Source organism: Globicephala melas, chromosome 5 (assembly GCF_963455315.2).
Source record: "Globicephala melas chromosome 5, mGloMel1.2, whole genome shotgun sequence".
NCBI lineage: Eukaryota > Metazoa > Chordata > Mammalia > Artiodactyla > Delphinidae > Globicephala > Globicephala melas.
Window position 1 is genome coordinate 138,418,481 of NC_083318.1, and position 14,211 is coordinate 138,432,691.

The following is a 14,211-nucleotide window of genomic DNA, read 5'->3' on the forward strand; positions in this document are numbered from 1 at the left end:
TAGGAACTGTTTTCTATTTTATTTAATGGTACCTTTCTTTGTGAAACTAGCTAGAGTCAGGTATGCATTTTTTTTTTTTCACCTTTAGGAACACTGACTGTCAGCTTTTGCAGTGTAACCCATCAGACCCAAAACTTGGGGTCTTAAATGAACAATCATTTCTTAGCTCACTATTCTGCGAGTCTGAGGTTTTCTCTAGTTTCACCTGGGCTCGTCTATGTGGTTGCAGTCACCTGGTAGGTCAAACAGGGGCTGGCTGATCTCTGTGGCCTCATCACATAACTGGTGGTTGGTACTGGTGACCACTGGTGCTGGCTGTCAGCACGGGACGGGTGTGACTTGGGCTTAAGAGGTTAACCTCTTCTTCCTACGTGAAAAGTGAAAGCAACTTTCAATCTTCTGCTCGTGACACTCTTGGTAACGTCTCAGTGGCCAAAGCAAGTCACGTGGCCAAGCCCAGATTTAATGGGTAAAGGAATAGAACCCACCCCTCATCAAGTCACACTGCAAATGGTGTGCGGATAGAAGAATTGGCAACCTGTTTTGCAATCTTGCTTACCAGCATGGGATGTTTTCTTTCTTTGTTTTTGTTTTGTTTTGTTTGTTTTTAAATGAAGTATAGTTGATTTATAATACTGTGTTAGTTTCAGGTGTACAGCAAAGTGATTCAGTTATATATATATATATATATATATATATTTTTTTTTTTTTCAGATTCTTTTCCCTTACAGGTTATTACAGATATTGACCACAGTTCCCTGTGCTATACAGTAGGTCCTTGTTGTTCATCTATTTTATACATGGTCATGTGTACATGTTAATCCCAAACTCCTGATTTATCGCTCCCTGTCCCCTGCTTTCCCCTTTGGTAGCCGTATGTTTGTTTTCTATGTCTGTGGGTCTGTTTCTGTTTCGTAAATAAGTTCGTTTGTGTCATTTTTTTTTTTTTTTTAGGTTCCACATATAAGTGATGTCATATGATGTTTGACTCCGGCTGACTTCACTTAGTCTGATCATCTCTACATCCATCCACGTAACGTGGAATGTTTTCTATATATTCCATTTAACTCTCAGAACTTTGAACGAATCTCTATACCACTGAACATGTGTCTTCTCATCTAGATGTCTACTTCTCCTAAGTCTTGTTAGATAAATGCCAATGCAGGCTCGTTCTTACAGTTCAAGACTCCATTTCTTCATGAAATAATGAATGCATTGGTTTTTTTTATATCTCACTTCCCACAAAATGTTGTGGATCGATTAGTTGTAGTACCTATTCCATTGCATTCCATCATTAAAGTCCTAATCATTAAAGCACAGCAATTACCCAGAGAATGGAGATCTCCTTGGGCCCAGCACAATGGTTAGACCTAAACTGCTAAACTGCTACTAAGTCAGGTGAGTCCCACGCTACTAACTTCCTCTCTTTGGAGCTCATTAACCATGACACGTGTCCTGGCAAATCTGTCGGCCGAGCTGCGGGACTCGTAGGTTTCTGGGAAGTCTTTCTGTGCTGAGGCCGTCGTAGCTATGGGAGGGTTGGACCTTTTATGTGCTTCTCAACGTGTTCGTACAGATTCTGAGCAGTAGCCTAATCAGTGGGCTAGAGATTGTGACTCTAGAATGTTTCTGAAGCATGTTCTAATCACCATAGTGATCCCTGCCTCTCCTTCTTCTTAATAAATCAGAAGAGAGTATAAAAGTCGAGCCCGCTGGCACACACCCGTCCGAATTACTTGGATAGCCGTGGCTTCAGCTGCATCTGCTTTTTTGCCTAGATGGAGTTCAATGTTTTCTAGAAAAGTGAGAAATAAATCATCCATTTCATCCAGTTCATTTCTTCTAAGAAGCTGGACAGCCTGCTCCTAAGCTGTTTACTTACACTTTATCCTTTCCCTGAACTTGTGGAAGTTGCTGGAATACACCCCTTTCCAAAGAATCAAACTAAAAATAAGATTTCATATATCCTGGCTTCTCTCTTACCCCAAACAAAGATGAGAAACTGCTCAGAACGCAGAGGGCTGTTGAAGGGACTTTCCCATTATCTCAGCGTAGCCAAAATATTTTGTTCTTTTCCCTTTCCCCTTCCCCCAACTTTCCTCCAAATCCGAGCCAAATCAGATAGTCGTGGGCAGGGAAGATCTCCTTTCCTCACTCTCTTTGCGGTAGGAGGATGGAAAACGCTCTCTCGGTCAGGTTTGGGCTCCTAGCAGCTGCTGTGTTGTCAACAATTAGGGGAGATTTTGAACTAAACGTCGGGATGCTGAAAGTTTTTGGATTTGGGGTTTGATGTTATGAAAAAAATCCATCTGGTCCGACGCAGGGACATATTGTTTAATCTAGCAGGAATGCAAGCAGGTTGTCCTGCGTGGAGCATTTTGGAGCGCTTGGTCTTTTTTTGTGGTCAAGCTTACAGCAGTTGCTCTGTGTAATTCGAGAAAGGCCTGTCTGGGGACCCAGTTCTCTGGTGCATTTCAGTGGAGTCTGTTTCAACCCTTAGGCAGATTCTGAAGAGATTTCTCCAATGAATAAAACCGTGGTTAAGTTTCCTGGTTTCTTCTGTAGACTCTGAATTGTTATACCCATCTTAAGCTAATCCTCTTTCCTAATAAGATTTCGAATATTTGGTTCAGGAATCATTTCACACACACCCTATATGACCTTAATATGGAGACTCATTTATTTCACTCAGGCAAAGTCGTTTTATTGGTGGAAAAAATATTATTTCTTATAAAAAACTATTTTTTTTACCCAAATTGGCCAATCTTTCTATTTCTCCTCTGTTATTTAACTGTGTCATTTTAATTGTTGATAAATATATCGTATAGAACTGACCAATTCATACATACTATCTTTATATTTTTTAATTTAAAAAGTATAGCGAGTTGGAAAATATCTCTTCTAAAACTCTGAAACTCATATTAAGTTTTGAGTCTTTATTAAAGAGAGAAGCATTGCTAACCTTATTCATAGGGGAAATATCTTGCCTAGATTAACACGTCTTCAGACATAACATGGGATTTGTAGGAGCCAGCAGACAACAGATTATAGTGTGAAAAATAACCCTAACCCTAACCTTAATATATTTCTTCCTTGATCTTCTGAACTATTTTACTCTTCCTACCATTAAAGTCATAATATCACTGGGATACTTGGTTCTTTATAATTTCTATGAGCAAGTTATTTTGTTGGACAGCATCAGTCTTCACGTGTTTATTTATGGTTTCTTTTATAGTTTAGGGCGTAGACTAGATAATATCTGTTTTCCGAGGCCATTTAAGTATGGCTTAAGAATTGGATTAACTATTTTTCAAAAACTCAGCAGGACATTTCTTCCCACTTATATTTGACTCTATATCATTCTCTCTGATTATTTTACTAATAATCTGGTATTTGATAGTTTTATTTGGTTTACTCATTAAACAACCTTAATTGGTTTGCCCTTTATATGACTGTCTGTGTTGGTTCATATTACTAAAACAGTAAGATCAAAGTCACCTGCCAGCTTTTCCTGAAGTAAGTAACTTTCAGATGTTTTTAGATTCTTTATTGCTGGGTCTTCATACCGATGTCCAAATAGGACATTGTGGAATGTCTGAGGATCCATTTCAGCTGTGACTATGATTTCTGGTTCCTATATAACCAAAACATTAAAGCACAGAAAAGTTAGACCAATAGTATTCTTTGATCTCTCTACTTCTGCTACAGTAGTATGCAACAAGATGAAACACATAAGCTAATGGTTACTCGAAAATATTTAGAAGTATCAAATGTCTGCAGAGTTTCTGAGAAACTGAAAATCTGAAATGGAAGGCTCTCTGCGTATTACAATGTTGAAAAAGAAAGTGTATTAGTGTAACAATAGCTTTAGGAAGGCTCGATTGAGGTAATGGTGGCTGTGTTATGCAACTCCACCTGCCCAAATTTATCTTTTCCCCATTTTACAACTAACTTTTCCTTATAGTACATTCCTTACTGCTGTCAGTGACCACAAACTCCTCCAGCTTTAAACCTTAGATCTGACCTTGATTCTGTGACTTCCATTCATGAGATTCGTCGTAACATCAGTTCTTGTTCATTCCTGTCTTGAACTGTGTTTTAGAACCTCACTTCCCTTCCTCTTGTCACCATCCACTCAGAGCTCTGTCAGGCCCTGCATCTGTCAGCATCTCTCCATCACTCACTTTTCTGTCTTCCTTGATCGCTCTCTTTGTACCCTTCATCCGGTTTGATCTTCCTAGAGCATTCTTTGATTACACCACTCCACTGGAATGTTAATGTTCGACTCTTTTGTCCCCCTCTTTTTTGCCTGATAGACCCCGTTAGTTGTGAATTTTACTTTTTTTAAATTTACTTTTTTTAAATTTAATTTTTGTTTTATATTATAATTGATTTGCAATATGGTATTAGTTTCAGGTGCACAGCAAAGTGAATCAGTTATGCATATACCTATATCCATGCTTTGTCAAATTCTTTTCCCATATAGGTCATTACAGGGTATTGAGCAGAGTTCCCTGTGCTATGCAGCAGGTCCTTGTTGATTATCTACTTTATATATAGTCGTGTGTATATATTACTTTATTCATGAACGTCTTCTACTGAGCAATCATATTTCTCTTTCACACCACACAGCCTGTCAGATTAGCCTTTTCAGTCAGTTATGATAATATGATTTTCCAGCTGACACTCCTAGTGTGTGTCCCATTATCTGAGGCATAAAGGCACCTGCAAAGGAGGTGGAGGTCTGGACCTGCTTCGCTGAGTGTGTGGTTCACGGCTGCCCGTGCAGACTGAGCCCTCCAGGAAAACTACACTCTCAAGTTTTTAACCCTGCTTTCCCGCCTCAGCACTTTCGCTGGGCTGTTTCCTCCCCCTGGAATGAGCTTCCTCCTAGTGCCAGATATATTTTTCCTTTTAATGTATATACACCATCACCCTTCATACAGTGTCCCCTTATCTTCGGAAATCTCTACGTTTTCTGAAATCCCATGATATTTATGTTCACAATGATCGTTTTCTATCTTCTATCATAGATATGTTTTGATTCTATCTTTCCTGTAAGCTCCAAGTTGTTAGGGTTTGGGATATTTAATCTGCTTCCTTTTTATAATTCTTATCATAATGCATTGACTATGATAGATATGAAATACATTTCATGGAGGTTTTGAATTAATATTGCACAATGCCTCTCCACTGCCAATAAAGTTGATTTCATTTCTGTGTTATTTTATTTTATTTTTAATTGAAGAATAGTTGACGTACAATGTGGCGTTGGTTTCAGATGTACAGCACAATGATTCATTATACATATAAGTATATCTTTCTTTTTCAGATTCTTTTTCCTAATAGTTTATTACAAATATTGAGTAGAGTTCCCTGTGCTATACAGTCAGTCCTTGTTGCTTGTCTGTTTTCTATATAGTATTGTGTACATGTTAATCCCAAACTCCTAATTTATCCCTCCCCTCCACCTTTCCCCTTTGGTACCATAACGTTGTTTTCAATGTCTGTGAGTCTATTTCTGTTTTGTATGTAAATTCAGTAGTATCTTTTCTTCCTTTTTTAGATTCCGCATATAAGTGACGTCATACGGTATCTGTCTTCCTCTGTCTGACTTACTTCACTTAGTATGAGAACCTCTAGGTCCATCCATGTTGCTGCAAATGGCAGAATGTTATAGTGTCATCTCAGAAGTAACCGTTTCTCACATTGCTGTGTGCTGTCCTTCAGAACCAAGTACTTAGGCTACTGAGCTCGTGAAAACTTTAGGTGGGCATTTGTCACCACTTGGTATACAAGCCAGAGTTGATCTAATGTTTCAATTACATGTTGTTTAAACCATGTGATGACGTTTCTCCTGATTCTTTTTTTTCAAACTCGTGATTGGCACGTCCATGAAAACCTATGTAAATTTAATGAGCTGCTTTTTCAGTATTTTTATTGGGTAGACTAAGAGAACAGATTTTGTTGTATTCCCAAGTAGACAAGGCTTAAATTTGTTCTCAATATTTAAGAGGCTGTAGGAGTTCCCTGGTGGACTGGTGGTTAGGATTCTGGGCTTTCACTGCTGGGGCCTGGGTTCAATCCCTGGTCGGGGAACTGAGATCCCGCAAGCTGGGAGGCATGGCCAAAGGAAAGCAAAAAAAAGTTTAAAATATTGGATTGGACAAAACATTCACGTTACAGGTCTACTACTGTAAGGGGTCAGGTTACCATGTCATGTCAGAGTAAACATTGCTTTCCTTTCAGACAGCTTCTTTAGAAGTAATCTGCTTTCATCATATTCTGCCGTTTTAAAAAGATTTGACGTAGAACTTTCTCCCGTTGTTTACAGTGCATGTTCGCCCACCCTTTGTCTCCAGTTGGGTTGTTCAAATAGGGGATGTTTGCTTTTGTAATAAAGAAAAAAGAAGTAGCAGATTTTTATAGTCTCATCGCAGAAGTGACCGTTTCTCACTCTGCCGCCTGCTGCTCTCCAGAACCAAGTCCTTAGGTCCAGCCCCCAGGGGAGCAGAGGGCCTTAGAGAGAGGCTGTGACCACTAGCATGACTGGGCAGTGGGGGGCATGTTAAAACACCCCTCTGCCCCCAGATACATTCCCTAGATAGCTTGGCAATACGTGTCTGTTTGTGAATTAATTTATAGCAGCCACGTACCTAGTAGTGCTTTTTTTTTTTTTAATTGGAGTATAGTTGCTGTACAATGTAGTGTTAGTTTCTGCCGTACAACAGAGTGAATCAGCCACACGTGCACATATATCCCCTCTTCCTTGGATTTCCTTCCCATTTAGGTCACCACAGAGCACTGAGTAGAGGTCCTTGTGCTACACAGTAGGTTCTCATTCGTTATCTATTTTATACATAGTATAGCGTATATACGTCAATCCCAATCTCCCAATTCTTCCCACCCCTCTTTCCCCCTTAGTACCCAAATGTTTGTTCTCTGTGTCTCTATTTCCGCTTTGCAAATAAGTTCATCTATACCATTTTTCTAGATTCCACATATATGACGTGGATGGACCTAGAGACTGTAATACAGAGTGAGGTAAGTCAGACAGAGAAAGACAAATATCATATATTAACACATGTACCTGGTAGTGCTTTGATTGTCACCATTCTTTCCCCTTGTCTCAGCCTGTAACATCCAAGTGGGAAAACAGGATGTCCGTTGGCTCACGGTGTACAGTTTTCTATCACAGCTTTGTCAATTCTATGAAAGGGGGAGGAAGATTTCTTCTCTTGTCGCCGTGAATACAAGAGCTGAAACCAGAACCCACGGGGGTAGACGTAGAAGTGCTTGTATACTGAACCAAAATGAAAGAAACCTCAGCTAAGGGGGAACTGAAAATCTGGGGGAGTGAACGTTTCTGAAAGCGTTGGCATCAGTTTTTCATTCTCTTTCTTCACATTTTCTAGTTCACAAATTGTCAGTAAACTTTCAGGACCCCATTTCCAAATACCAGCATCGTTTTCTAGATTCTCATTCTCTGGAAAAGTTTACTGCAGTAGCCTCCAGACTCTTCGTCACCTAGGGCTCCAAAAGGAAAATTGTCTCTCTCCTGTCATATTACCCAACGTCTATAGGCGACAAAATAAAAGTATTTGTTGTTTCTTTAAAAAAAAAAAAATTGGAGGGAATTAATGATCTACCAATTACGTATTGGTCAGTGTCTGTTGCTCTAAACGACAGAACCTGTTCTGAATAATCTAAGCAGAAAAAACGTTCTGTTAGGAGGTACTGCCGGGCTGACTAGAGAGCCAGATGTCAAAACTCAGACAAGGTCGTAACCAGCCACAACACAGAGGCTTCCCAAATGAAAACACTGCTGCGGCATCAGTGAGAGCCCATGGACGCTGCCAGCAGCAGTGCCCTGCAGACCCCAGAAGCACCTGTTAGAAGATCAATCCCCCCTTCAATAGCTCAGGCTTGAATCCAAGTATCGCCTGGGTAGATCTGATCGGCCAGACTTAGGCCCTGCGCCGCAAAGGAGCCCGAGGGTGTGAGTTTTCTGGTTTTCCCTGGGGAGCGTGGAACTCATAATGTGGAAAAGATCCAACATGTAAGGATATTATATTTCAGAGATGTTGGCAGCTCCTCACGTGCGATGGGAAGGGACAGGACTGCTTCACTGCCACCTGTAGCCGCGTTAACCCCTGTGCATGCGTAAATGCCATCACCTCGGCGTCCACAGTCCCAGGGATGGATATCTTCCCTGATCGGCCAGCACCAAGCCCTCTTGGTCTGGTGTATTTTGGTTTGAAATCTGATGGCTTTCTGGTTGGGAAGCAGTTCTGTCAAAACTGGATAAACGAAGAATGCAGGATGCCTGGTAGGAGTGAGAATGTTCTTTGCCCTCTGGGCAACCTCAGGACAGAAATAATATTCTAGGTGAGCCAAAGTGCTCCCTGAAATCACATAGATAAGGGAAGAAACTGTGAAGTCCCCAGACACTGCTTCCCCAGCTATGAGAAGAGTGCTGTCAATTTCAGAATCTGGGGGTTTCTTTCAGGTTCTAGGTTGAGAACCCAGTTCTCGGTCCCTGCATCAGAGGATGTGCTTAGCCCAGAGGAGCAGCTACAGAGCAGCTGTCTCTCAAAGCTCAGCTACTGCAGGAAAGCAAAGGGGTGGTGGTGAAAGCTTTCTGTAGGGCTTTTAAGCACTGCATCACACATCAAGTGCATGCTTTCTTTTTCCCCCTGTTCTTTTTTCCTTTTCTTTGCAGAGGTAGGTAAGTTCTGTTAAACATCATCCAGTGTGTCTCGAGCTTTACGGAATTTCCACTGGATGTTAAATTCTTCATCCAAGCACACTTTTTCATCTTTTTTTTTATCCTTCACTTTCACGATGAGCTAGGGAAAACGCTGTTAATCGTCTCTCACAGCCCCTAAATTTTCCAAAGTGGTCTATCAAATATATCCTTTTCTAAGTAGACATTTTTCTAAGAAAGAAACGATTTAACCACAGAATAATTGTATTACATGAAAGATTTTACTATGTTCTTAACACAAGAAAAATGGCTCTCCTGCGACTACAGAGTCCAAATATGGGTAGGAATGCTGGGAAAAGAAGCAGTGATTCACTGAGATCTCACATTGTCAGGTGTTCTCTTCCAGGAGAATTTTCCAAGATGGACTCATCTGCATCTACTCTAACTCATAAAGGAGCAAAGGAAGCAATGACAGGTGAGGGCAGCAGGCCAGGCGTGGAGACTGAAGAGGCGAAAGACAAAGACGAGAAGGACTTTGAGGACCCTCGCAGGGAGACCCTGCCCTCAGAGGTTCACCGTTGTGTCCACAGCAGCCTCACCTGGCTGCACCTTCAGCTCCATCCAGGACGAGTTTCCCTGAGTTCTCGAGGTGTCTGATTCCTCAGAGAGTTCTGGGGCTCTCCTGGAAGGAAAATGGTGTGATCTGGTTTTGAGGGACAGTTCAATTTGCTAGAACTGCTCAAGGAGCATGAAAGACGTGGAAGGACACGGTTCTAAGTGGTGATACGTCAGCTACTGTAGCAGATGCGGGGGGTAGTTATCTGGGGGCAGCGCTCCCTTTTCACATTTGCCCCCAATCACACCTCACCGCAATGGCTTGTTCTCTCGGAAGGGTACAGATAGCAGCATTTCAGAGGATGGGTCAGAGAATAATGTGATCAGCAGTTGTGTAGTCGGGAAGCAAGAAGAAATGCTTGATTCTAAGATACTTAATCATCGGGCTAACGTTGATGAGGGTGGTAAGAAGGAGTTGATCTCAGCCGACTGACAATAGGACAACCAACCAGCTGACCTGTGGAGACTCTGACGGTGTCTATGGTGATGAGATCCCATAACTTCTGTTACATATTTTTTATTTTCAGTTTTAGTTTTAGGCAGATATTTCTTAGTAGGAAGAAGCAGCTTTTGGGGGTTGCAAAACTGAAGTGGTCTGCTTTTGTGAGCAGTACAAACATGTGAATTTAAATATTCCATTCTATCAAAAACCCAGGGACTTCCCTGGCGGTCCAGTGGTTCAGACTCCCTGCTCCCAATGCAGGGAGCACCGGTTGGATCCCTGGTCAGGGAACTAAGATCCCACATGCCGCGCAGTGCGGCGAAATAAAATAAATAAATAAAAATGAAGACAGTCAAAGAAAGAAAAATATTTCAAAAACCCATTGAATTTTTTTTGAGGCCTATGAACTGTGAAGGGTGATGCGTTTTTGTTGCAGCAGGACTAATGTTTACACTTTGGTAAGTGTACAACCTGGACTGTGAAGGATACTCCCACAGTGCTTCACTTCTACCGCCATTTTCATCCTTGAGGCTGGGTGGGGAAACCCAAACTCAGAAGAGATAAGTGAACATTGGGAAACGTACTCATCTTTCAGGAAGGATTATCTTTTAAATATTTTTAAGTTATGACAAAATGAAAAAATACATAAAATAATAATTGCTTAAATATGTCAAGTTTTAAGGGAAAAAGATATGTTGGTGAAATGTCTTTGTCATAGTTAAATGCAAAGAATTAAGTGGTTAATTTAGGCTTTATTCGGTAGCTGAATAATAAATGTATTTTCCAGTATCAGTTGATAATTAACTAATTAATAATAGAATATATGAATAATAGTGATTAATTCATGGTTAATGTCTTATGTGGACCAACTTCGATATATTGGCAGGCGGGGAACTTACCAACTGTTATTACCCCTTTGGTTCTATAATTAACAGTGACCATATCAACTTGCCCTGTAACCTTGTCATTGTAGGGTCCATCATTCCTACTTTTTCAATGTTGATTTTTCTCTTCGATTGAATGCCGCTTATGGCCAAACTTCAAAGGAGGTGGTTATTACATGTGTAACATTTGATCACATCTATGTTTTCCAGTTCAGAGATCCCATGAAGTTGCGAATACCTCTTGATTTGGGGGCTGAATTCTTAAACCGTAGGACAGAAAAAGCTTCCTGGACCTATTTTGGTAGTTTCTTTTCCTGGCACAAGTTGAGACAGGAAGTGCTGAAGCCCATGAAAAAAATGGGGGAAAAGAAACCCAAAAACAATTGTGATGTCTCTGAATTTCTGGAACATTTGCAAATATTTAGTTTATGTCAAGATTTGATTATTGGGCGGACTATTTATATGTACCAAACTTTCTTAAAAATATTCCCCTGAACACAGGAAAACAAAACTTCAATTGGAAGGAAGCTACAAGTGCTTTTAACTTACAATATTTTAATATCTGATCAATTTAAAATATCAGGTATGGGTGCCCATTTACCATACGATATATTTGATGGAAAATGCAGGATAATAGTTTAAATGTGAACAAAAACAGTTTGTAGAAACAGCCAGCTTAAAAAGTAATGGCAAGCATTATTATGATAGCAACACCCCCCCCGGTGTTTTGTTATTTGGATGTTATGAGCTTTCTTATTAGCCCCTAGTTATTTTTTTTTTTTTTTTTGTGGTACGCGGGCCTCTCACTGTTGTGGCCTCTCCCGTTGCGGAGCACAGGCTCCGGATGCGCAGGCTCAGCAGCCATGGCTCACGGGTCCAGCTGCTCCGCGGCATGTGGGATCTTCCTGGACCGGGGCACGAACCCGTGTCCCCTGCATCGGCAGGCGGACTCTCAACCATGTCGCCACCAGGGAGGCCTGCCCCTAGTTATTTTTTAAACCTGGTATTATTTCACTGTAGACATTGAACAGAAGATCAATATATTTCTTCCAGCTTCCTGCTTCTGCCTAATGTTCTTGGTTAAGCTGATCTCTTGCTTCTTTCCCAGAAGATGATTCTTGGGTCTCGGATTTATTATTGCAGCTGAACACAGAAATGGAAAACCTTAGGCATCATTGCAGATGTGACCAGAAGCCCCAGTTGAGATTCCATTTCACATGTCACATTTATTTTCAACGTGGGACATTCCCTAAGTAGAACATGAATAACTCTGATGAGTTTCCTATTCTCTTTAGAAATCAAAGTTTTCCCTTTAAACCCTCTGCTATAGCTCTTCTGATCTGGAAAGTCATCTACTCAGCTCATATCTGGGCTTAGACATTTCCTTAGTCAAATCAGCTTTGAAATACTGGACACATCAACATGACAGAATGGCGTGAAGCAAACGGTACATTTCCTGCTAAAAAACGTCTCCAAGTTGACTCCCAGGTGGCATCAGAGAGGGGCAGAGAGGTCAGGGATACACAGGTGCTACTTGAAGCAAGCAGTGACCCTCTGAAGGTGGCTTGGGCACTTACTGAGGCTCCAGACACACTGCAGTCAGAAAACTGACATTAAGGTGCGTCAAGGGTGTCTACAGCAGATGGGACACATGGTGTCCAGGCGTTTGCAACTTTCCCATCCTGTGCTCCACTCGTGGTCCCTGCTGCTGGTCGGAGCATCCTGGGAAGGAAACGCAAATGGTTTAAACTGAGTATCATGGCTCACAGCTCTCACGTGACTTTCTGCAAAATGAGGGATGAACCCATCAGAAGCATTGGAGATCCTAGTCTGATGGGTCAAGGGATAGAAGCGGGATTCTTGGCTCCAATGAGCAGACAGCTTGGGGGGCTTTGCCATATATGGGTGAGAGGCAAGATTTTCAAGCAGAATGCCTGTGATCTCAAACCTCAGACAGCTGTCTCACATTCCACTCCATGTCAAAGTAGTACCTTAAGCTGGTTTATCTGTTTTGGCTTTGAAGTGGCAATAAAATCCAGGAAGCCTCCTGACCTGGGTCATTGCTAAAAAGAGTTGTTTTCTTTTCGCTTTACCCATTTTAAGAGCAGCTCCTTATAGGTATGTCTGTGAAACAGGGCAGTAAAGAGGACATTTACTAACACAGGAAATGTGAAAGTACCCCAGGAAACTTCCAAGTTAATTGTAGATTTGGGCTTTCAGCAACCACAGTACAAACACTGGATGCAATAGCGTCAAGCAAACATCATTTTCAATCAGACACCACGTACCCCCATGTTCAGAGAAACCTCATTGATTTTATTCTTCAGTGACCTTGTTCCATCCAAATGACGACGTCTGGGATTGAAACTCCATCACCATGGAAAGAGGCTGAACAATGCATGCCACGTCCCATTTTGCAAGCAGAGGTCTTTCGACGTTTTGGCAAGTAGCTGTCCTCTTCGGGTGCGTTCTGCTCCAGCTGGTGCTTCTGGAAAATCCAGTGTCAGCTACCTTCCATAGGAGTCTTAAAGAAAGGCATCATTTCTGAGATGGTTGAAAGTCAGCTTTGGAAAGAGTTATTCAACAGTAGTAGTTTTTGGAAAATGTAATAGCCGTCACTTAGCTTTGTGGTGATGAACGTTTCACTTCATATATTTTATAGTTTTTTTCCCCCTTTGGCCTGTTTTATTTCTGCTAAAAATATCTTGGCGAATCCAGTACTCATTACAAATAGTGGGCCAAAGGAGAAGTGACGTAAAACCAAGGTAGTTTCTAGGTTTTTCATCAGCTCTACAAAAAAAATGACAAAGAGACTGTTAATTAATTAAAATAAGTTATTTTTTAGTTAGCCGAGGAATCCAGTGCAAGGACTCCAATGGAGCTCTCCCTCAGGGCCCCCTTTACCTGCAGGAGGTGGCCCCACGCTGATGTAAACCAGACCTGCCCTATATCCTTAATCCCATTCCTCCAGGACTCTCACGCGATCATCCGATGAGATGTGCTGAGCTGCCTAAGATACATTCTTCTTTAAACTGGGAATCGGGATGATCTGACCGAAGACAAGCCTAGATTTAGGGCAGTTCCAGGGCGCTGCCAGTCGGTAGAAGGGCTCTGTGACGCACCTCGACTCCCTCAGCGGAGTCAGTCCTGCTTTCCAAGAGGAGAGCCTGTTGTTTCTGGTTACTTTCCTTCCAAATTACAAACAATGTGAAGTTGGCTATAACTTGCTGCTTTCCGTTGTGCATTCGCCCGACCAGCAATTGCTAACATTCCCCTTTTCCCTCTTCTTAATCGTCATATAAACAGACTAAAGAATATAGGCATTTTCTTACAAAAATTATTTTAGTGTTTCCATGTAATACACATATTCCCCCCGCCCCCCACCGAAATCAAACCAAAAAGGAAGCTGAAATAATCAGTATATCCTCAACTCCTTTTCACTGACTCTGATTCCCTTTAGGTTGGCTCTGACTGCTTTCAGTTCTAAGGATGGACGTTGTTTGCTATCTTTGTGGTCACTATGCACAGGCCTGTCAGAAGAGAGATGGCCGGGAAGCTTGGAC